Here is a 24,315-nt window from a genome sequence, read left to right as displayed (position 1 = left end):
CAGTGAACCTCAAGCATAACCATAATTCAAGTAGAAACAATTGGCATTTTTCTTTAGAAGTAATATTGCTTCTGATCTTGGCCTTAATGATGGCAGAACCAGAGTATATTCTGGTTATTTAAATAAGAACAGAATCTAAGTCATTTTTTCACTGCTCTCTCACGCTGTAACTCCATCCTCATAGCCTTAACGCCCATTCTGGCCTGCAGCCCTCACCCTAATCCAGGGAAGATGGGATATTGACAATCCTGCTGAGGAACATTATTACCTCAATGTAGGACCCCAGTTCCCAGAGCCCTCCTCAACATCAATTTCATTATCCCCACTCACTCTTATCTCAATATAGCAGCTAAGAAAAAAAAAATAACTAAAGTGGATGATGGATGCTGTATGGAAGAGAGAAAAGAAAAAGGGAAAAAAATGGTTCAAAATGATCTCAACTACTCTAAGCCCTATGTGTGATCAGGAAACTGATAAAGTTCAGTCATACCTGTAGATATCAAAAACCTACATGCTAAGCCCCTCACACTCCACTGGAGAAGTAGTCAGCAGAGTAGGAAATGAACAATGAGACTTAGTGGTAGATAATTGGGCTTTTAAACCATATACTGATAGAGTGATTCTGCAAGTTATTTAACCTCTTTCAACATGTCTCTTTCTCTCTATAATGTGGAAAAACCACACATGCAAGATTGTGGGCAAGATAAACAAAATATTTTCTGTAAAATTTTTTATAAACTGTAACTCACTTTAAACTGTAATTGTCTTTTTTTATAGTTCAGGCACAAAACACTATCTGTTATACTGGAATGATACCTTAGATATGTTCTAAAACACATTTTTTAAATCTTATCTACAGATAAGAGTTTTATTGATTGTACATGGATTTACAATATAAGAAATTTATTAATCATGTATTCCTGATGTTTTGACATCTGAATCCCTGCTGGCCCTGTAGAGACTGCCCCACCCAAAGCTAGCCAATCCTAGAGATAGTAAACAACTCACCTGCAAGCATGCCTTTGATATATAAACTAATCGATGTGGAGCCCACACCCCTAATGATCCTTTATCTGGCTCTCAGGGGTCTTACACTTGGGCCGCTATCTACCTCCATTAGTTTTTCTAGGAACAGATATCAGCCAACTAGTGACAGCCTCTGTAAACCAGAGCTCACTGAAATTATTTGAACTACCCAATACTGAGCCTACTTAGCCTACTTACATTGCCTCCCTCATTTTTCCCCATAGTGACTGCAATAAAGGCTCTTGCCCATATTTTCCCCTCATCCCTAACTCCTGACCGACCCTGGGGCTTCCTTGTATGGCATTGCATGGAATATCTTGCCTCCTGTTTCTACAAATCTGGTGATATTAAAACTTCTTTCATGACAGTAATTTTCATGTCTGCATGTTTCCCCATATCTGATTTCAAACAAATCCTGGATACTTTTAAAATAAAATGATATGCTAATATTAACTTTAAATGAATAATTATTCTCTTTGAACATTTTGTCAAATATTTTCTTTTTTATAAGATTTTAATTCTTTAAATAGGCCATATTGATCACCTCTATTGTAATCACAACATGTTTACAAACATTTTTAATGCATTTATATAAATGTATATATATGCTAATGACAGAAAAAGGAAAATTTAAATAATAATTATACCTTTAAAATATTTCTGTAAGAAGTTACAAACTCAGAGTTAATTTTAACTCAGTAGTAAAACTTGCTATAAAACAGAATGAATTAAAAGTAATTTCAAGGCTTTGTAATCAGATTTTTTAATCATATACCTATGAATTTCTTATTTTTCTCCTCCTTTGACTAGACACTTGTCTGGATAGTGAATTAAAGCAAAGAATAAACCCACATTGAAAAGATTTTTTATCCTCTCCTATGTTCAGTCCACAAATCAGTTAATGAAGAAGCTGAACTAGTTTTCTAAACCATTGCGTTTAGCATTTATGTTCCTTGAAAGGGCTTTGGCATAATAACATAAGCAGCAATCAAGGAAGCTGTTACAGATCAAAAAGTCAGAGGAGAGTATCGTAGGGCCGTGACATAAATTTATGGAATAAAACAGAAAATGTTGAAATGCATCATGACTGTGGTAGCTCGCTATAAAAAGAGTATGACAAGGTTATGTTGTTTTATCAAGACTGAATTCCTAAGACGTGAGTAGAGGCAGAAAATGATAAGAACAGAAGACAAATTATCTGTAAAAATATAATAAAATAGTAGGATAAGTCATTGAATAATAAATGGTAAAAATACTATAGCAACAAGAAGTCAGAGTACTTGGAACTGTGAATTTAAGCAGAATACAAAGAAATGCTATAATAACAAAATATACTTAAATTTCCCTGAAACTTCTACACCAAAGTTTATCTTTTTATGTCTTCCAAGAGTCATACTAAGGGCGTAGCAGCTCAGGAAACAATATTATTGTCACAGACCATAAGTATTTAACCAGAATTTATTTTCTTACATGCCTCATGTATGAATAGAATATTGAAGGAGTACCGAAGGCAGTATAATCACATCCACTTACACAGTTATGTAATGTAAGGAAACAATTCAAATGTGTTATGTCTCCATCATCATCTTTTTTAAAAACCCTCCTCCACAACATAAAGTTCTAGAAAATGCAATATTTAATAAGAAAATTTGTATATTATTCTATTTAACAGTAATAAATAGTTCCAAAGTATTTTCTCATCAGTCACCCTTATATCAAAAATTTATGTGTAGCTTACCATGATTAAAAGATTTAAAGACACTAAATAATTACATAAAATGTTGATAAAGTTATTTTTATCTTATCTAAATTGTTATGGGAATGGGAGTTCTGGTTCATCAAATACTTAATAGTATCTTGTTATGTATATTGCAGGGTATCAACTTCAGAACAGTAAGACTATAATAAATAAATTCAGTGTATCCAAATAAGCATCAGGCATAGGAAATGTAAAGGACAAGGATACAAGTTCCCTATACTGAAGGAGCTCACAAAGAGATCTGAGAACAAATGAGGGTGAAACTTTAATGTTAATAATTTCCCAATTGTAAAACTAGTGCCTACCCAAAGTAGAAGATATAATTTTTTTCTAAATTATTAAATGATGTTAATTAATATAAATACATCAATATTATATGTCATGGAAACACAAATGATAGAAAATTTTACTTTATCTTGTTATCCTGAGTAGGAGCTTATTGGGGAAAAGATAGCAAAAATGAGTAAAGTCATTCCAGACTGAGCATCTTGAGCAAAGGCGCTTGGGCATGCATGAAAACCCATTATATATTATGGAACTTTTGATAAATTTAGATGAATATGAAGACTGAAAGTTGACTGAGATTTGAAGAACAATCCAGCTCAGTATGCAATTTTTACTCTGTAATTAAGCCTTTATTTAAATATCTCCGGATCATAGACTATAATTGTAAGTGACTTCAGCTGATATGTTTCCAAATTATGCTCCCCAGTTTGAACTCGCCTTATGTCAGAAATGTGAAAATATGTGCCATATTTTGTGGAAGTTCTAATAAACCACTGTTTATTCTGGCTTCAAGATCTCATAAATCTCAGAGCCAATACAGTACATATTTATGTATTTGGCTCATTATTAAAACTAAGATTCATAAATTCTCTCTAAATAATTTCTGTTACATTTTTCTTAGTCCTCAGTTGTTGTATTCTACATTAATTTAAACAAAGTAACTTGCCTCAAAACATTCCAAAAGCAAAGCAGCTATAAAAGCAAAATTAATAAATGTTATTTTTCTTTGATGGTAGAACATTTCTCAGAGTTCTATATTTTTGTTCAGTAGAGGTACAGGGTAATTTTAGTTTGCACAAACTTATTCCAAGAAGTTATAACAAAACTCAAATCTTCAAAATTATAAATGGTCATGTGACCCATTTTGATAGAAGCCTAGTCAAGTCATACATTTTCCATTGTCACTAAGAAACCAAGTTTCTTAACTTCAGACAGTTACCCCCAATAGCTAACATCTATTTTGTTCTTACTGACTCAGGTACCATATTAATTTGCTAGAATTGCCATAATAAATTACCAGAGATTGGGTGACTTAAACAACATAAATTTCTTTTCTCATAATTCTAGAGACTGGCGGTCCAAAATTAAGGCATCTACAGAGTTGGTTTCTTCAAGGGCCTCTCTCCGTGTCTAATAAATTGCTGTCATCTTCCTGTATCTTTATATGGCCTTCCCTAAGAACCTGACTCTGTCCAAATTTTCTCTTTTTATAAGAACACAGTCATTCTGGATTAGGGCTTACCTTAATGAGCTAATTCTACCTTTATTAATTATTTAAAGACCCTATCTTCAAATACATTCACATTCTGAGGTACTTCAGGCTCAGATTCTAACATAAAATTGGCAGTGGGGAGGAGAGACAATTCAGTCCGTAAATGGAATGGGAAAGAGGATCATTGAGAGTAGTTGTGATAAAAAGTGTAACCCTTATGCATTGTTGGGGGGAATGTAAATTAGTACAACCACTACCAAAAATAATATGGAAGTTCCTCAAAACATTAAAAATGCAATTACCATGGAATCCAGCAATTCCACTTCTGGATGTAGACCTCCAAAAAATGAAAACAGGATTTTTATAAGATATATGCACACCCATGTTTATCTCAACATTATTCACAATATCCAATATATGGAGACAACCTAAATGCCCACGAGAGAATGAAAGAATAAACAAATTGTGATATATACACACAATGGAATGTTGTTCAACCATAAGAAAGGAAGATATCCTGCTATTTGCAACAACATGAATCGATCTTGAGCACATTATGCTAAATTAGATGAGTCAGAGAAAGACAAGTACTATATGATATCCTTTATATGTGGAATCTAAAAATCGTTAAACTTATAAAAAAATAAATAAACAGACTAAAATGGTGGTTAACAGAGAATAAAGGGTGGGGGAATAAGGTTGATGGTGCTTATGGATACGAACTTGTAATGAGTAGTAAATAAGCCAGAGAGATCGAATGAACAGTATAATGAACATAATTAATAATATTGCACAATAATGATGCACTGATAGTGATTCAATGACAATCATATTTTAATATATAAATGAATCAAAGTAACATGCTATACGCACTATATATATAAATTGTAGCATGTCAAATTTATCAAATAAAAAAGCAAGTAAATTCAAAATTAGTGATGTCAGCTGAGCAGCTACACCCACCCAACTGAAATAACCTTTCTTTTCCTTCACCAGTGAAACTCGGATCATTTAACTAATAATCCTTTTCTCAGTCTTCATTAGGAGCAGTATCCTTAATTCATAAAGTTTCCTCTGCATTTACTACTACAACACACCACTCTTTATTTTCATCTGACACCTCTGATACTTTGCAGAGTTTACATGACTTTCTAAAGCCCACATGAGTTTAACAGACTGAGACTATTTCGTTCATTAAGATTTCTTCCTTCGTTGAAAAGCCAAAATGGAGAAGAGTGACGGTATCCCAAGGACATACAATGGTAATAAAAGTTGGTTGCTAAATTGCTTTCTAAAGAATATGACTCTATTAACTCAAAATAAGCAACAAATAAAACAAACAAAATCCTTCTTTTTTTGCCAAAGAAAAAATAGTGGGGAGACAGGTAAAAGTTAGGCTTTTGACTGATGTATATAAGATACTCCACCAGGTCAGATCTTTCTGAGAGTGAGATTCTAGAAATGTAAATAGCAACAACTACTCCAGCCACAAACACTGGCGGCTAAAGGGTTGATAAGGGATCTTGGAGAGTAAAATGTATATTGTAAGAGCCTTAAATTTGTTAGCTGTGAATCGTAGAATATATCGCATCTTTATCTGTTTCTCTTCAATGGTTATATGTTGTTCATTATCATATTTTGTGCAAATAGATTCTTTAGGGAAATTCAGAGGTTCTAATTTCTAAGGCAGGAAATAGTTTATAAAAGCCATGATGATAAGGGGTAAGGTAATATCTAAGTAGTATAGCATCTTCAAAGAAAGTTATAGTGTGAAAAGAAAAATGATCATATAAAAACAAATGATTTCCAGCATATTATCCAACGATTAATAATTAAATTATTAATTGCACTTATCCACATTCAGCAAGTATGTCCACATAGAAAAATAAAGCTGGAGTCAATTAATTCTCCAGAGATTTGATATGATTTACAAGCACCTTTATATTACACATACAGACACACACACGTGCACACAACACACACACACAAACACACTAACAAATTGGGAGATTAATTATACAGATTACCATTTAGGAAAATAGAGATTAGATTACATACTTCTATTTCCCTTGTTAGTGAATTAAAAAGTTATCCAATAGCTAGATAATATATACTACAGAAGTCTAATACTAAAGAGTCTAAAATTGACCAGTCATGTTTATTTTTAATATAATGCTCCTTTTTCTTGTATTAGTTTTCAGTTTAGAAAACTATTACATTTCTATGCAGTCATTCATATAATGAGTAACAAAATCCTCAAAGATGATTGTGATATTTCTTACAATTAATCTCCTTACTAATAAAGACTCTCAACATAAAAAGAAAAGAGAATAGAACACTCTGATGCAATTTCTATTCATATTTCAGAGAGAATGCTTATCATGCTAGGCCATTAAAGACTTCAATTTTTAGCCACTCATAATAAGCAGCAACTGCATATGGATATGGTCTCCCTGGCTCTTTCTACAAGCATATTCTTAGGCCCCAACGCAAAGTAAATCTTTTCTATGTCCTTTGTCAATGAGGTTAAGATAGGCAGTTAAAAAAAATGAAGAGCATACAAGAAGAAGGATGAGTGTTTATAGCCACCACGCACAACACAACTTCTAGAGGTCACTTATTACCTGCTCATCTTTGATTATGGAGTCAGTGACTTTAAATTATCTCCTGGAAGATGTTATAAAACCATTCCAAAATCAAAGATTTGGGTATATTAAAATGCTTACCTTTTAATCAAGTTGGGTTAGTTGGGTTTCTTCAAATTGTTAAATCCAGAGAAGGATCCTAAAGTGATTTAACTGACTGCGCTACCCCATGTCAGGTTTTTTAAACACAGGTCCATCAATGGGTAGCTGTGTGTGTGGTATTTTCCTCTCCTTCCCTTTATAATCTCATCCTGTGTCCCAAGTTTCACATACTACCAAAGTAGCTAAGAAATTGCTTTCTTTTTTAGTGAGACCCTGTGGATGGCTCATAAGCAGACATTTGGTAGGTTGGCAAAATATTGTACTATGAATGTCCACTAATGATGTCCCATTGTTTTTAAATCTCCTTCTCAGTGTGAAGCTGCACTAATTGAGAGCTGACATAGGCACAACTCGAGTTCCTGAGGTGCTACACAGTTAATATTAGTCAACTCTGTGCTTTCTCAGTCGTTCTGAGGTTACTGGAGCGCTTACACCATACTTTGGATCATATTAGGAAATAAAATTATATATTTCGTTTGAGCATTAGCATTTCCTTCTTTTCCCTGAGTTAATTTGAGGACTTTCTCAATGTAAATTTAAAAACAAAATCATCTTTGCAAAAGTAGTAGGTAGATGTAAGGACATGTACCGAGTTAGGGATCTATTTACTTCCTAAATATATACTATTTTTTTGCCAGTAATCTTCAGATGGCAATGATAACTCAGAACAAAGCATGAAAACTATTAATAGTATAACATACAGTATCCATCAATAAAATCTGTCATAAAAATAATTGGCATTTTTAATTACATATTTATGATTTTCCTTAAAATATTAGACCCCAAACATAGATGAGAAAACAAAAGTTTTCTTGGTAAATTATAGTTAGCAGCAAAATGGAAATTAAAACCAGTTCTGTATAAGTTTAAAACTTGTGTGAATTACTGTTAAATAGCATTTGTTCATAAATATTTTCTTCCTTACTGGGGAAAAGTGAGGATACACTTATTCTGTGTCGTAAATCTTCCTTTGACTCGCACCGTATTTTAAGAAGTAATCAGTGTTACATAACTGACATCTACTAAAATTAAGCCCATCTTTTGGACCACATTAATCAAAAAATAAGCAACTGATTTAACTGTAAGTTTTGCATTTACAGCAGGGTCTTACAAGAGAAGCCTTTAAAGACCCTTGTATATATTATTACATTCTATTCTCTCTTCTAAATATATGACACTACAATCACCACTTCATAATTTGTAATGGATAAGCATTAAATTAAAAAAAAATTTAAGCATTTTATCTTCTCCATAATATAGCATTTTATGGGTCATAACTAATGAACATTACATTAAAAACATTAAGTTGCTGTTATTTAAAAGAACTGCTAAATGTATCATCTGAAAAAATTATAACTAAATAAATGCTTTTTATTATATTGCCAGAATTGGCTGGCAATAAACCATGCTAAAACCATTTGTGCAAAGATATAAAATATAGATATTTTCTTAAATTGCTTTTCTAAAAGCTTGTCTGAAAGGAAAATTAAATGTCAGCTACATTTAATTTTTGAACAATATGAATCGTTAAATAAATTCAAAGCACTGCAAAAGATATATTTTTAATTTCATTAGTACAGCTGAATTCAATAATCTTACAAGTAGAATATCAACATCAAATTCTTTTAACTCAATTTTTTAAAGAAAACAATTTTTTAAAATTGTTCCAACTCATACACTTTTGTTTCAAAATTTAACCTAGTTAAATATCCTATCTGCTTAGTCTTATATATATAAAATATATAATGCATAACTATTGATTTCTGATTGCAACAGTATTAAAATGATAATTGGGATACTGCATTTAGAGAGAACTAGATTTAACTTTATAAATATTCATATATTCTAGAGATGAAACACGAGCTTTAAGTTTATACACCAACTAACAATCTAAACATGCAATTCAAATAAACCATCTGTAGTTGTCCTGATGATCCATCTGTGGGGATATTTAAACACTGACAGCACAGGTGAGCAGTCACAATAAATTTCTTGAATTACAATATACAAGTACATGCACGTGCACGTGTGCACGCACACACACACACACACACACATACACACCAGTAACAAACATCAGTTTTGCAAAATTATCCAACTTTAAAACTCAACAATGACTTAGTCTAATTGTTCATGTTGTCTTTTTCTGCATTCACTTATGCAGATCAAATTAAAATTTAAGCAGCTATGATATCCATTTAGTGAACAAGAATCATCTGGAAAAATCAAGTCACACCCCCTATTTACAATATAGGAAATGTAGAAAGAATTAAGGGTAGGCAAGCTAAATTATCTATTAAATTTATTTGAATCTCCATTTTAATGATATTTTGCCATACACATAAATCCCCTGGATATCTTGACTCATCCTTAGCAAAAATTATAGTTCATAAATCTGAATGAGCTAATGAACGTTAAGATGTTTACTGACACAAATACTCCTAAGAATGCAAAGCACTAGTAAGTCATTATCTTTAGTTTTGATAGATAAGAAGGTTAGAATGCATTTACATTTCAGTTACTTAATAATGTAAATGTATATTTACTCTTTATCTTTTCATCACAAGATTGAGTTTCAGCTTGTCTGATTATTAGTAATAATAAATATTTAAGATTATTTTCCAATAATTGATTATCTAAAACTTTGCGATTATGTGTGCTTTTAATAGGAAACAGCATTTGCTAGAATGTCTGTGCCAGGAGAACTTGAATTCGCTTGCCAATCCGCTATAACCTCACTGATCTGCTTAATGAACTCAAAAATTCTAAAAGACTGCTGAACCCTCCTCTTCTTGGTGAAGACTGAGCATGTGGCTCCAATCTCCATAATGTATGGAAACAGAGGGAAAGGGCTCTGGCCCTTTTCACGTCATATCTTCGGTGCTGGTGGCTTTCAGGCCGTGGGTTCTATCCTCAAGTGATCAGACAGGAGAACAAGAAAAAAGGAAAACAAAATGAAACAACAAAAAAAAGACCATGGATTTTCTTGAAGTTAGAAAAAGTATAGGGTTATCAGTATTTTCTTTAACAATATTTTTTTTCTAAATAAAATAGATTAATGGTTACTAATATGTCCATTTTAATGCAAACCCCAAAATCTCATTCTTCTATGCTCTGTGGAAAATCCCTATTTATAGATAGTAGCAAATGTTATGATTTGGAATAGTCCCATTAAATGTAATTTCCCATAAATTTACCACTGAAAATCTCAATAGACACTTATGGAAGAAGACATACAGATAGCCAACAGGTACATGAAAAGTTCCTAAACATTACATGCACATATCAGTCCCCTTATCCCTACCACACACTGTGAGATGTGTCCAAGATAGAAAATGCATAGCAGTCACTGATCGAAACAGTGGGTTGATTCAGAAGTTTGGGGACATTAGATCTATGGAGTAGGTATTGAGTCTGACACAAACATTTCTGAGAATGCAAAGTACTAGTAAGTCATTATCTTTAGCTTAGATAGATAAAGAAGAAAGTTAGTAAGCAAGAGCCTTGTGGGGGTTCCACAGAGATGTAGTGACATAACAATATTTTCTTCTGTGTAACATTAGCCAAAGGTGAACAGGTCGTAAAAGATCAGCCTCCAAGTAGTATCAAAATTTGGCCACAAGAATAGAAGCAATGGCTTAAATGATTAGTGATGCTAAGCATCTTTTCACATATCTGTTGGTCATTTGTATGTCTTCTTTGGAAAAATGTCTATAGAGCTCTGTTGCCTATTTTTCAATTGAATTGTTTGGTTTTGATTATTGTTGTTATTGATGTATGAATGCTTTATATATTTGGATATGAAGTCCTTATATATGGTTTGTAAATATTTTCTCCCATTCTATATGTTGTCTTTTCATTTTGTTGACTATTCTTTTGCTGTTCAGAATTAAAACCACAATAAGATAACACCTCACACCTGAATAGCTATCATGAAAAATACAAGAGATAACAAGTGTTGGCTAGGATGAGGAGAAAAAGGAACCCTTCTGCACTGTTTATAGTAATGTAAATTGATACACCCACTATGGAAAACAGTGTGGTAGTTTCTCAAAAAATTAAAAATAGAACTACATAGGATTCTAGCAAAAATAGAACTACATAGGATTCCAGCAATCCCGTATCTGAGTATATATTTAAAGAAAATGAAAACGAGATTTCAAAGAGTTATCTGCACTCCCATGTTCATTAAAGCATTATTTACAATAGTCATTATGTGAAAACAACCAAGGAGTCTGTCAATGGATGAATAAAGAAGATGTGAGATTATTTATAATGAAATATTTTTTCAGCTATGAGAAACAAGGAAATCTTAACATTTATGATAACAGAGATGAAACTTGAGAACATTTTACTAAGTGAAATAAGTCAGACAAAGAAAGGCAAATACTTTATAATTTCATATGTAGAATCTAAAAAAGCCAAACCTACAGGAACAGAGAGTAGGATAAGGGTTACCAGAGGCTGAGGATTGGAGGAAATGGGGAAATACTAATTAAAATATATAAAATTCCAGCTATATATTCTGGATACAACATCGTGATTATAATTAATAGTACTGTACTATATATTTGAAAGTTACTGAGAGTAGACCTTAAATGTTCTCACGACAAAAATTAAATGGTAACTATGTGAAGTGATGCTTGTGTTAGCTAATGCTATGGAGGTGATCATTCTGCAATAATATAAGTGTATCAACTCAACACTGTACACCTTAAACAATGTTACATGTCTATTATGTTTCGAAAAAGCTAAAAAAAAAAAGAAAAAAAAGAAAAAAAAAGAAAGAAAAGAAATAATGGCCCAGAGAGAGATTTGGGAGAAAAAGAACAATCTGTTCTCATTATAGTTTTCCTGGACACTGATGTTCCCAAGTAAGGAATTTAGTTTCTCCCTTATGTATATGTGCATGCGTGTGTACGTGTGTGTGTGTGTGTGAGTGTGTGTGTGTGAGATAAATGATAGATAAATGATAGATAGATGATAGATAGATGATAGAGACAGAGATATCAAGCATTAGTTTTCAACCATTCAGAAGTTTGAAGACTTCTTCAGGAAATAATACAACCAGATTTTTTTTAATGATTTTATGATTATAATTTTTATTATTTTTAGTTAATGTCTACAATCATAATTCATATACAAACCTAATAGAAATTATCTTATTTTCTGATATATAACCCATAGAAGAAATTATACAGTAAAATATTTTTCACTTTTATATATAAAATGTGATATGTGTGTGTGTGTGTGTGTGTGTGTGTGTATTTCCTGGAGCTCAGAAAAATTATTTCATCTACCTCAGTTTCTATTAAATAATTTGTAAAATAGAGAAAATAAAACTACTTATCTCATAAACTGTTGTAAAGATTATGTAAACTAAAGCACATCAGGATCATAACATAGTACCAAACACATCATAAGTGCTCGATAAATAATAGATACTATAATTGATTTTATTTCTGTGGTTGAACATACACTACTTTAAAGTATATTCACTAAATTTTTATTAGATTTCCTATTCATGGATTGATTCCTCCTCTGTGGATCCCTCGTCAACATTAGAAGTGAAAAAATTTGGAAGGATTCAATACACAATAATCAAATTGACTTACTTTCAACCAATTTCTAGCCAATGAATTAAAATATTTTAGCTCATTAAATGACTTAATCTCATATTTATAATATTAAATTATATTCAATTGCCAATAAAACTATACTCTATAACACCTATGTTATATTTATCATTACGAAATAAGCAAGGTAAACCTGCCTGATTTATTTTTTATATGATTTACTTTATCACCCAACCAGTGATGTTAAAACCAAAATGAACCATGCTGTAATCAAGTTAGAGTAGTCACAATGTTTCCTTCGCATTGAATGTTCAATATGATGAAGATTTTTCAATGATCCTAACATTCTTACCCTAATTATGTTCTCAATGAGAACAAAAAGTTTCATTAAAAAAAATATTTTTTGAGATATTATTTCAAAAAAATATAATATTAATTGTTCCACTATAATTTTCAATATACTGTTAAGTAGCAAGAAAAGTCACTTTAAATAATTCTAGAATGAGCACTTTACGTGTGTGTGTGTGTGTGTGTGTGTGTGTGTGTGTGTGTGTTTGGGAGTGGCTTTTAGTCAAAGTACATCAAGTAATACAACAAATTTAGGATTTCTACCAGCAAAAAATTATCATGGTAAAAGTGTTTTATTTGAAATTCAGTTCTGTGTTATCAAAGTATCAAATTATTTATTTTTTATTTTGTAGATGATGGTCTACCATAGGACAGATTTTAAAAGCAATTTATCCAGATTCAAATAATTTACTGGATAAATAACTTACCCATGCTTAGTAGAATTGTTACCATAGAAAAGACATACATAGAAAAAATAACTCAAACAAAACAAGTATATTTTTTTAAATCAGAGCCAAGATTTAGAATGAAAAAACTAAAATTCTTAGTTTATTGCTCAAAATCTGTGATTCTACCTCCACTGGAAGAAAGAATTATTTAAGTATTGCCTATATACATTTTTAAGGTGGAAACCTCAGCATAAGTAACATTGTTTAAATTAGGAATGTCAAACTGAATGAAGATGATTATTTACAAAAATTCGAAGATATACCTATTTGTTGAATCAATATGTTCGTGCAGTTTAAATATGATAAATTATATTATTAATGTTTATCATTCAAACTGTTAGAAAGGAGTTAAAAATATCAAATCAGTAGAACTGCTACATGAAGACAGAGAACTTTAAGATAGTTTCTTCACCTCGGTAGTTGAAATTAATCCAAGTAAACTGAATAAAGTAAATTAAGAAATTGAGTAAATTGATACATATAATGATTAATGAAGCATAATTAAAGGGTGACATTTCACAGCTGGGAAAAAGAAGGGAACTCAGAGATAAGATCATGAAATTAGATAAATAATATAAAATAATAAGATAAGCTAAAACAATTGCTTTCCTGTTTTCTATCCTGAAACTCAGGACCCAAGCATTGCTGCTTCAAGGCCCAGGCAAAATAATAATTTTTATTTTTTATTTTTTTCTTATTTTATTTATTTACTTGTTTGTTTATATTTTCAATTACAGTTCGGATTCAGTATTATTTTATGTTAGTTTCAGATGTACAGCATAGCAATAATTAGACATTTATATAATTTATGAAATGATTCCCTCGATTAGTCTAGTACTCACCTGGCACTATACATAATGATTATAATATTAATGACTACATTTTCCATGCTGTACTTTACATCACCTTGAATATTTTGTAACTACCAATATATACTTCTTAATCTATTCACCTTTTTTATCCAGTTCCCCAACATTCTCCCATCTGGCCACCATCGGTTTGTTCTCTGGATCTGAGTCTGTTTTTGTTTTGTTTGTTCATTTATTTTGTTCATTCATTTATTTTGTTCTTTAGATTCCACATGTAAATGAGATCATATGGTATTTGTCTTTCTCTGTCTGACTTACTTCACTTAGCATAATACCATCTAGGTCTATCCATGTTGTTTCAAATGATAAGATTTCATTCTTTTTCATGGTCAAGTAATATTCCATTGTATATATGTACCACCTCTATCCAATTGTCTATTGATGGACATTTAGGTTATGTCCATATCTTGGTTACTGTAAATAATGCTGCAATGACAACATGCACCATAGATAGGAAGAAGTAATATCATCAAAATATCTATGCTACTCAAAGCAATCTACAGATTCAATTGTATCAAAATACCAATTGCGTTTTTCACCGAACTAGAACAATTAATTCTAAAATTTATATGGAACCACAAAAGATCCTGAATAGCCTCAGCAATCTCGAGAAAAAAGGAAACAGTTGGAAGTATCACGATACCTGATATCCAACTATACTAGAAGGCTATAGTAATCAAAACAGCATGGTACTGGCATAAAAACAGACTAACATAAATGGAAAAAATAAAGAGCCCAGAAATAAACCCATGCCTATATGGCCAATTAATCTATGACAAAGGGAGCAAGATTATACAATAGGGTAAAGAGAATCTATTCAATAAATGATGTTGGGAAATTAGACAAGATACATGCAAAAAAATGAAACTAGACCACCCTCTTACACCATTTACAATAAACTCAAAATGGATTAAAGATTTAAATGTGAGACCTGAAACCATAAAACTGCTATAGGCAGTGAACTCTCTGATATTGTTCTTAGTAATATATTTTTTTTTCTGATATATCTCCTCAGGTAAGGGAAATGAAAGAAAAAATAAACAAATGGGACTATATCAAATTTAAAAAGTCATGCACAGCAAAAGAAATCATTAAAAAAAATGAAAAGACAACCTACTAAATGGGAAAAGATATTCACCAATGATATATCTGATGAAAAAGGGTTAATATCCAAAATTTATAAAGAACTCATGCAACTCAACGCCCAATAAAACTTAACATTCCGATTAAAAAATAGGCAGAGGACCTGGAGAAACATTTCTCCAAAGAGGGCATACAGATTGTCAATAGACATGAAAAGACGCTCAACATCGCTATCAGGGAATTGCAAATTAAAACCACAATGAGAAGTCACCTCACACCTGCCAGAATGGTTATCACCAATAAATCAACAAAGAACAATTGTTGGCAAGAATGTGGAGAAAAGGGAATCCTCATGCACTCTTGGTGGGACTGCAAGTTGGTACAGCCACTATGGAATACAGTATAGAAACAGTAATTTTTAATATTATGTCTCTTAAAAGTTTTTTGCACATTAAATATCTACAGAAATATTTCCTTTAATGAACAGAGAATATAAGAAAATATCATTTAGAATCTACTGGACTAGGAGAACTGAATGCTGGGGCATTCAGGACAATATTCCTCCCATTTCTGCCTCAATAGATGAAAATGTAAGCGCTTTTTCTAAGTAACTAAGGAGAGAGATGTCTTTATTTTTCACTCTCATTACCATGGAAGATCTCAGATATTCTTTTTTTTTTTTTTTTTACCATAATAGAATGTAGCTTTCAAGAATCTTACGAGTTTTTTAAGCTTTTAACACCATCAAACATGAAAGAAGACAGGCAGTTCAGTGGTGCTATGATACAAGTTGAGTAAAAGCTTATTTGATTATAAACTAGAATATTTAAAGCACCGTGAAAGATGTTATCTCTAGGCACACACCTTTAATCAAGTTAGCTACATTTATTTAAATCTAGAAACATCACTTCCATACCAAACATAATAGCTTTGCAAAATGCCTATTACTGCAAGTGCCTATTCAAGTTTGTGATTTGGTAACTGAATTCTCCTTTTGTCTTTCTTTCCATTTGTATGACTAGAACAGATTATATCTAATTGAAAGCTGTAGTCAGAATGCAGACTGACATGGTTAATAACAGGTGTTTCTAGTGAAGTATCATCATGAAATAAATTAATATTACATTTCTTTGATAAATAGGAAAACTGATGTTATCGAATGTACAATTTTCCTTTTAAAATTGGATGTAAAAATAGGAAAAATCACAGATTTTAAGATACCCTTCTTGTTGTGAGCCTATCTCGAAGTAAATGCATTTTCAATTTATTGTTTTAATTATTTTTTTATATCTTATTTTAAATCATGAACATAAAAGTTTGAGCAGATCAATGATAGGGTGATTTTTTCTCTCCCTAGGCAATTTAGTGAATTAACAAATGACATGTATTTCATAGAAGAAAAGTTAAGAGTTAGTGACTTCCTGAAGTCACTCTGAATGGAATCAGTAATAGGGTTCATTAGGGGAAAAATATATATTTATTGAGCCCATAGATCAGTTATATGTATAGTGTTTTTCTTGTGCAAAATCTACACTCTGGTAAAAAAAAAAAAGCAGAGCCAATTATTTAATATATAATACATTGGACAATGGTAATAATATAAAGACTATAAGCACAATAAGTAAACACTATAATGGATATAAAATTTCCACATAACATTTACATATCATATATATTAAGATCTAGAATACTCTACCTGTTTCCCCTAATAACAGAGATGGACAGTGTGGTTGACAATTAGTTGTCTCCTAATTTACTTTCTCCCAGTTTCCCACTTAACAGCACCTGTGCAGTTTAGGAAGCTCTAGTTGACCTGAGACATTCAGAGTGTGGTTTTGCCTAACAAAAGGAACCTCTTCTGAGGTGGCCAAGCATTTGAAACCTTAAAGGATTTAGGACACAACAGAACTATTGCGATGTTTTACTATAATGAGAGGAGCCAAACTGAAAAAACTTTTCAAATGCAAAGAGGGCAAAGATAAAGGGACTCTTTAGCAACATAACAAAAATTCTGAAATGACAACAAAAAAAAAATCCTTCCTCTGGATTTTTAGTTACATGTACCATTATAACTCATTTAAACTGGTTTTAGTTGGGTTTTCTCCTATTTGTAGCTGAAAGTTTCCTATGCCAGTCATGAAATTGCATTTATTGAGTGGTACTTCCACGAGCTACTTAACATGTTTGTAAATGCAATCAGTAACATCTCTTAAGCTACTTGATTATATCTCTTGTGAAGTCAGCCCTACTTCTAATTTTTTAAGTTACACATTTTTAAAATAGCCTTTTTTTTAGGCCAATTTGAACTGAATTTACTCCATTCTATTATTATTATTTTTATTTAAATCATTTATCACCATCTACATTTATTGTAATGATCAATTTATTAACTGAATAGGTCCAAATGAACAATAAGCTCTGTGAGAGTAGGGACTCACTAGTATATCAACTAAAATATTGCCTAGCATATAGGACTCCTTCAATAAGTATTTATGGAATGAATAAAATAAATCGATGCTTTAGAAATTGTGCTGGAGGACAAAATGAATTATAGAAATTGTAAAGGAGTGGGGAAGGAGGCAAAAACAAGAACAAAAGAATGTTATTGAGGGATGGTAGTGCAGCTGAGACTCAAATAAGTTAAATTTTACTAATATGAGAGTTTAGGTCTGATGTAAAGATATTTTATGCCAAAGAATAAAAAAACAAAATCATTGTTTATTTTAAGAAAAATGACAGTCCAGGTTGACCTTCATGACAGATAAGACTGAAATAGTAGGCATCTATTATTATTTCTTATAACAGTTGTCAGCAATTGTACTGTTTTAATTTTATGGCAACTCAGTTGTGGAACTGGACAGTTTCCCTCTCCATGAGACTTGGAGGCAAAATTCTGGGCTACTCTAGCACACATTTATCTGGCTATGGATTATATCCTTACTCTTGTACTTGGCCTGCTTTCTTCTATGCCCTTCTTTACTCTACGATCTTATTTTAAGCAGAAAAACTAGTTCCTCTTTTCTTAAAATTCTGCATTTCATGACTTTCTGTTATCAAGTAATGTGTTTTAAGAGATCAATAACTATCATCCCTGTTTCTCGTCCAAACTTTTATGTAAAATAATACATGTATTATTTTTTTAGAACTCTCTTTTACTTTTGGTCAGTTTTCATTAAGAATGGAGTAAAAACAAGATTAAGATACTTATTGTGAGACATGTTGCAAAATGTTGTGAGACATGTGAGCATTTAAGAAGAAATGTTTTCAAGTATGCATACACTACATGCATTGTTGTTATTTCTTGACTTCTGAAAATTCTCAAGGACCTTCATCCTTACCATTTTCTTTAAAGTAAGTCAGATTCCTGGATATGATGCTCCACTCCCTTAGTCTACGTCCTGGTCTAGGCTGATAAAATTATGGAATTTCATATTGAGTCGCAGTACTAGTTAGTGGAGCACTGAAACAGAGTGTACCATTTTTTGTGACTTCCTTTCTCTCACGATCCAAAGTGGCAGAGTAGAGGATGTGTCCTCTCTCTTTCTTTCTCTTGCCTCTATGTGACTGCTAAGCCTGGAACTATTGTTCTGGATAGACAGGTCCAACTCTCCCCAGTATTTGTGCTGCTCTGGCACTGGAAGACATAGACAAAACTGCACTGCCCTTGCATATAAATGGGCAGCTGTAAGACTGTGGTTTAGTATTTAAAACAGAAATAGATGAAGCCTACCTTACCTACTGTTTCTATTCAGGATAACCTAACATATGAAAAAAAAATTGTTTTAGATCAGCCCATTATCAGTAGAGTTCTGCAGCAAAAGTTATAGCTAACATAACTGACAATTTTGTCTTTAATATCTCAAGAGCCTCAAAGAGAAAAAGGGGCAGTCGAGGCCAGTGGCTAAATTTGATTATTCTTATATCCCTTGAAAAATATTTCACTTTAAGATCACTCTCATGTCATGTACTTCTAATATTTTAAATAATAGGTCCCAACAAAGCCTACAGGAATTACTCCCCTTAGAATTGCAATCTTTCCCTTCTAACCAGTATCATTCCTTATCCCTTTAACCTAACCAAATTTTTTCTATACAGATACTACATTCTAACATGTTAATATATATACACACACACATATATATTTATATATACATATATTCTCATGCTACATATTTATTGCTTATTTTCTATTTATCTCGTCCCCCATTAAATCTAAGTTGCATGAGTGAAAGTTTTTTTATTTCATTTATAGATGTACTCCAGGAGTCTAGAATAATGTCTGACACATTAATGAACAATAGTTTTTGAGCTATATTTCTATAATTGCAGAACACATAAAGGCTGTGTTTAAAAATTTTGCATTTATAAATCTTAATATTATATTGGATTTCACAATGAGTTTTAATGTTTCAATGCGTCACACAGTTTATTCAAAATCCATTTGTGAACTTGTTTCTGGTAAATTTTTTTGACTTGTCTCATTTGTACTGACTATTGACTCACCTTTTTTTTAGATCTTTTTTTGGATAGAGTCAGCATAATAGAATTCAAACTAGTTTTCGAATTGATTAAAATAATTCTACTTCACTATTTCTTGTGTCTATGGTTTTGTTGATCTTTACTGAGCATTGATTTTCACATTCAACTGCACTTTCTATTTGTCGTTATCGAAAACATTAGAAGACAAACTGACTAAGAGGGACATAAATCCAAATGAACAATTAAGTAGCTCTACTAATTGGATTTTTAAAGTGTCAGCAGCTTTTTCATAAAATTCTAGAGAAGGCTCGCTTGTCTCCTCACAAGCAGAAAGTGCAAAGGAACAGTATTTTATAATTGCCTATGATAGTCTTCTTTTTATAAGCTCTGAACAATTGTTAAGCCCTCAATTTCTGTGAGTAACGACTCTTGCTAAGCCTTTATTCATGAGTAAATGATTTGACTATGTAAGAAAATATATATAAAGAAATAATTTGGTAAAAAATGAGATTCACAGAAACTTCTGTATCTGATCCATTAGTAAAATTCACCTCCAATAAAGCTCTGCCAAGTGCCCCGACCAGCCATAACTGAAATGGATGCTTTACAAATAAAATTGCAGATGCAGCTTGTGTCCTCTACAGATACTATTCTGCAACAGTATAAGATATAGTATAAGATATAGATAAAAGAGAAACAAGGAAATTAGAAATACATTTGGGGCAAATTTAGGATGACTCCACTTTAGTGCATTAAGACCAGGCTCAAGATAAATGCATAAATGTGTATTTCAAAGGAAATTTATCACATTAATTCTAAGATATTTTAGTAAAAAGAGTTCAACTTTGACCTAACTATTCAAAAAGGAGTTTCTCATGTTTAGACTTTAGTAACTATAAGTGGAAGCCGGCAACAGTGTGAAAGACATGCAGGCTGGACTGCTATGACAGGCATATAGGATTCTTTTGGAAATTATTTCAGTGGAGAAACCAAAATTTAGAGGCCCCGGATGTATTGCTTTCTCTTTTCTCTTATCACAACGCTTTCCTTATGCCTCTACACTAGAATTTTTCAAACTGTATCATCACTATATTTTCACATTTCTATCCCCTGCACTACCATATAAGTTCCTCAAAGTAAAGGTCATGTGTCTATTTCATTTTCTTTTTTTATTATATTTATTGGGATAAAATTGTTAATAAAATCGTATAGGTTTCAATCATATGGGTCACAATTCAGTAATATGTCATATGTATATTGCACTGTTGTGTTCACAACCTAAAGTTAAATTTTTCTTCCGTCATAATATATTTGACTACCTTTATCCTTACCTACCTTCATTTTCTTTATTCTCAAAGCTTACTTCTTTGTCTACAAATACTAGGTGATCAGTAAATGTTGATGGACAGAAGTATTCTTTATACTGAAAATTAATAAACTTATTCAGTTAAATGGGCGAGGATATACTAATACACTTTGTCAAACATTCAGATGTATCTGAAATTGTTTTGATGTTGACGCTATTGCATAAAATCTTATAAGTTTCGAAAAACCAAGAATAAAGAGTATCGCACTGATAAGGATAAAATGCCAACAAGATATCATTATTACAACCTCATAAAATTGCAAAATATTTACTTATTTGTTTGAGATAATATTAAATTACTTCTGGAACCTTCCGCATGCCCCAAGCACTCTTGAGTCTTTCTCTCCTGCTATGCTACTTCATCATTTGTCTTTTCAACAATAGCTCTTCTTAGCCAAGTGCCACCATCTTAAGACTGCCTGGCTTTCTGAAGTAGAGGTATGAATGTAACCAATACAGATGTCCCTTTTTCCTCTCCGCTTACACCTGAGAGCTCAGAGAATATAACCTCAGAGCAATCTTACTCTTGCCATTTAAACCATTATTTAAAACCAAACAAGCATTGCCTGTTACATAAAATGATGGCAAAGATAACTTGACAGAACAACCTGAGTTTTGACCTCAGGGTAATATAATAGAGAGATTGAAGAACTCTTTTGGTCATATAACAATGCTAACCAGCTACGTCACAAAGAATTGTCCATCAAAATGAAATCAGAACCTAAATATAAATGTCGTTTGTTAATAAACCTTAAGATTTCTAACAAGTGATTACAAATGTGATTTTATTATTATTTTATGAAGACATATGTCCATATTTTTATAATCTATCAACTAACTGATAACCAAAAGATGGAAACCGCAATTTAGTAAGCGACAGCAATTTCAACTCTCTCTCTATACTAATTGATTTAAGTGTGTTAATTTAAATGTGTTGAAAATGTTTTAAATGTGTCAATTCTCCCAGCAACTCTAGGGGAAATGTAAATAATGCACTCTTTATATATATATTTGTGTGTGTGTGTGTATTTCCCATTATGACATTTCCCCATTTTCATTGCTGTTTTGTGGTTTGCATATATTATTTTAAATTCTTCACTTTATTATAGTACAAGTATTCTGAATTAACTTATTTTTAAACATACTGAATGCCCAGATGATTTTTTACATTAGGAGTAATAAAAAATTATTAGGACACTTGGTTACTAACAAGTCTAAATACAATGATAACAGAATTTCAAAAATCAATTATATGCTCCATTTGAATATGTAAAAAGATGAATACCCGGTAGCTTTTAAATTTTTTTCTGCATGATTGTTTGTTGTAGCTATATTTTTACTTACTTAGCTGGTAAAGTACAATGGTGTTTATTTCACTCCGTATGCACATATTCAGATATGTTAGCTGTCCAGAAATATATACAATCATCTGTCTCACAAAAGTGTGTATGTAGAATACATGTCAAGTTCTTGTAGTACGTTCTTTCCTGGTGGTAGTTACTAGAATGTTCTTGATCTCAGGAATTTTTTGGCAGTCCTCAAGGTCTTTTTGGAGCACTTTGGGACTGCAAATATTGTTCAACTCTATTGTTAATGCTGAAATTCCTTTTTCAGCCAAGTCAGCTTCTTGTCTGATCAATTTATAATTTCATCATTCTCCCTTCTCTTCCAATAATTTCCTAACATAGGACAATTATTACTAAGGACCGAAGCCACAAAACAATATTCTCAAGTGCTGTCCAATTAGAAGTTTAATCATTCCTGAGAAATCTAGGAGAAAAAAGTACAAAATTTCATATGAAAAATTCAGTGCCTTGGATATTATGCAGTTCTGCAGGTGCTGAGCTCTTTCTTACACATTAAATGATAAGTGTAGAGTCAAATAATATTTCAAATAACTAATCTTGAAATTAAGTGATATATTTCTCATTTCTTTATTTTCTTAAAAAATTATTAGTTAAATGTAAATAATATTTGAACAAATTAAAGTGTACCTCTATAAGGAATACTATGCTGTTAGAATGCAATATATATGGATACTGACAAATGCTTCCAAAGAAAAGTATAATATCATTCATTTAAAAATGCATTAACCGTTTTATGTGTATATAAAACTCTATTTGTAAATGAATAGCAAACTTTTTAAAAAGATTTTATATTATAGAAACCAGGTAACTGCCGGTAAAAATAATTGGAGACAAGTGAAAGTAAACTTTCACTTTTCACTTGATTATATTTTTTGATCATTTGAACTTTTACCAAAAAAATGTAAAAAAGATTTCAGAAAAGAGTTTATTTTATTTTTATTTTTCAGTTTGAAATTGTTTTCTCAAGCTTAGGTTCTTAAAGTTTCATTTTCCTCTGTAGTTAGTCTCAAAATAACCATAACGTATTTGCTATTTCAATATAGTTTTATAAAGGGAATTTATCCTACAAAATATCAAATGATTTCTAACTAAAAGTCCAGACTACGCTACTCCATATGACATCAAGAAAACAGCCTCTAATGATTTCTTGCTTAGGTAAGCTATTAAAATTTATGGAGAGTCTATTACTGGACTTGATTACCTTGTGTATTAAATTGACAGATCTACAGCCGCAATGACAATATTTCAGCTCACAAGCACCCACGGCCAATTAATCCCTTATGAACTAGACCAGAGTTAGCCAGTTATGACAGTTTTGGAAGTGTGTCAACTCTCCTTGATAAAGGACACCACAGTATTTAAACTTGCTAAGTGAGTGTTTGCAAAGTTGCCCTAACACAACTGCTTCAGGGCTATTTTAAAAGGAAGAAAGGTTAGAACTCCACAATATGGTCCAGGTCCCAGGATCAAAAGAGCAAAGCAGTCATTAAGAGTTGACCCTGGGACAAATCTCCTTTTTATTCAAAAACTTATAATTATAAACATTTTTTCCTAAAAAAATCATTAGCTGTTGAATTGTGTTAAAATTAGCAATACACTTTTACATATATTCTGCTTGCACAATGTATCTAAGTTAATTCCTCTCTTTCTCTATGACAAGAACAATTGCCCTCAAATTGAGGGGGGGCTACACAGCTTTATGTTTCAAGATTTCAGACTCCACTATGCAACTGAATGATTCTTATGCC

General features: G+C 31.7%; 1 protein-coding gene and 1 non-coding gene across 2 annotated transcripts in view; one reads left to right on the top strand and one right to left on the bottom strand.

Moving 5' to 3' along the window:
* Window positions 1-24,315, bottom strand: part of SGCZ (sarcoglycan zeta) — a 541,352-nt gene that overhangs the window by 387,925 nt on the left and 129,112 nt on the right. The window lies entirely within an intron of this gene.
* LOC120583924 (small nucleolar RNA SNORA57) lies at window positions 9,813-9,959 on the top strand. The gene has a single exon (XR_005647899.1). It is a non-coding gene; the product is annotated as a small nucleolar RNA SNORA57 (small nucleolar RNA).

Source organism: Pteropus medius, unplaced genomic scaffold, assembly GCF_902729225.1.
Source record: "Pteropus medius unplaced genomic scaffold, Ma_sr-lr_union100, whole genome shotgun sequence".
Classification (NCBI taxonomy): domain Eukaryota; kingdom Metazoa; phylum Chordata; class Mammalia; order Chiroptera; family Pteropodidae; genus Pteropus; species Pteropus medius.
The sequence above is the reverse complement of the archived record's forward strand: the minus strand, read 5'-3'. Positions and strand labels throughout refer to the sequence as shown.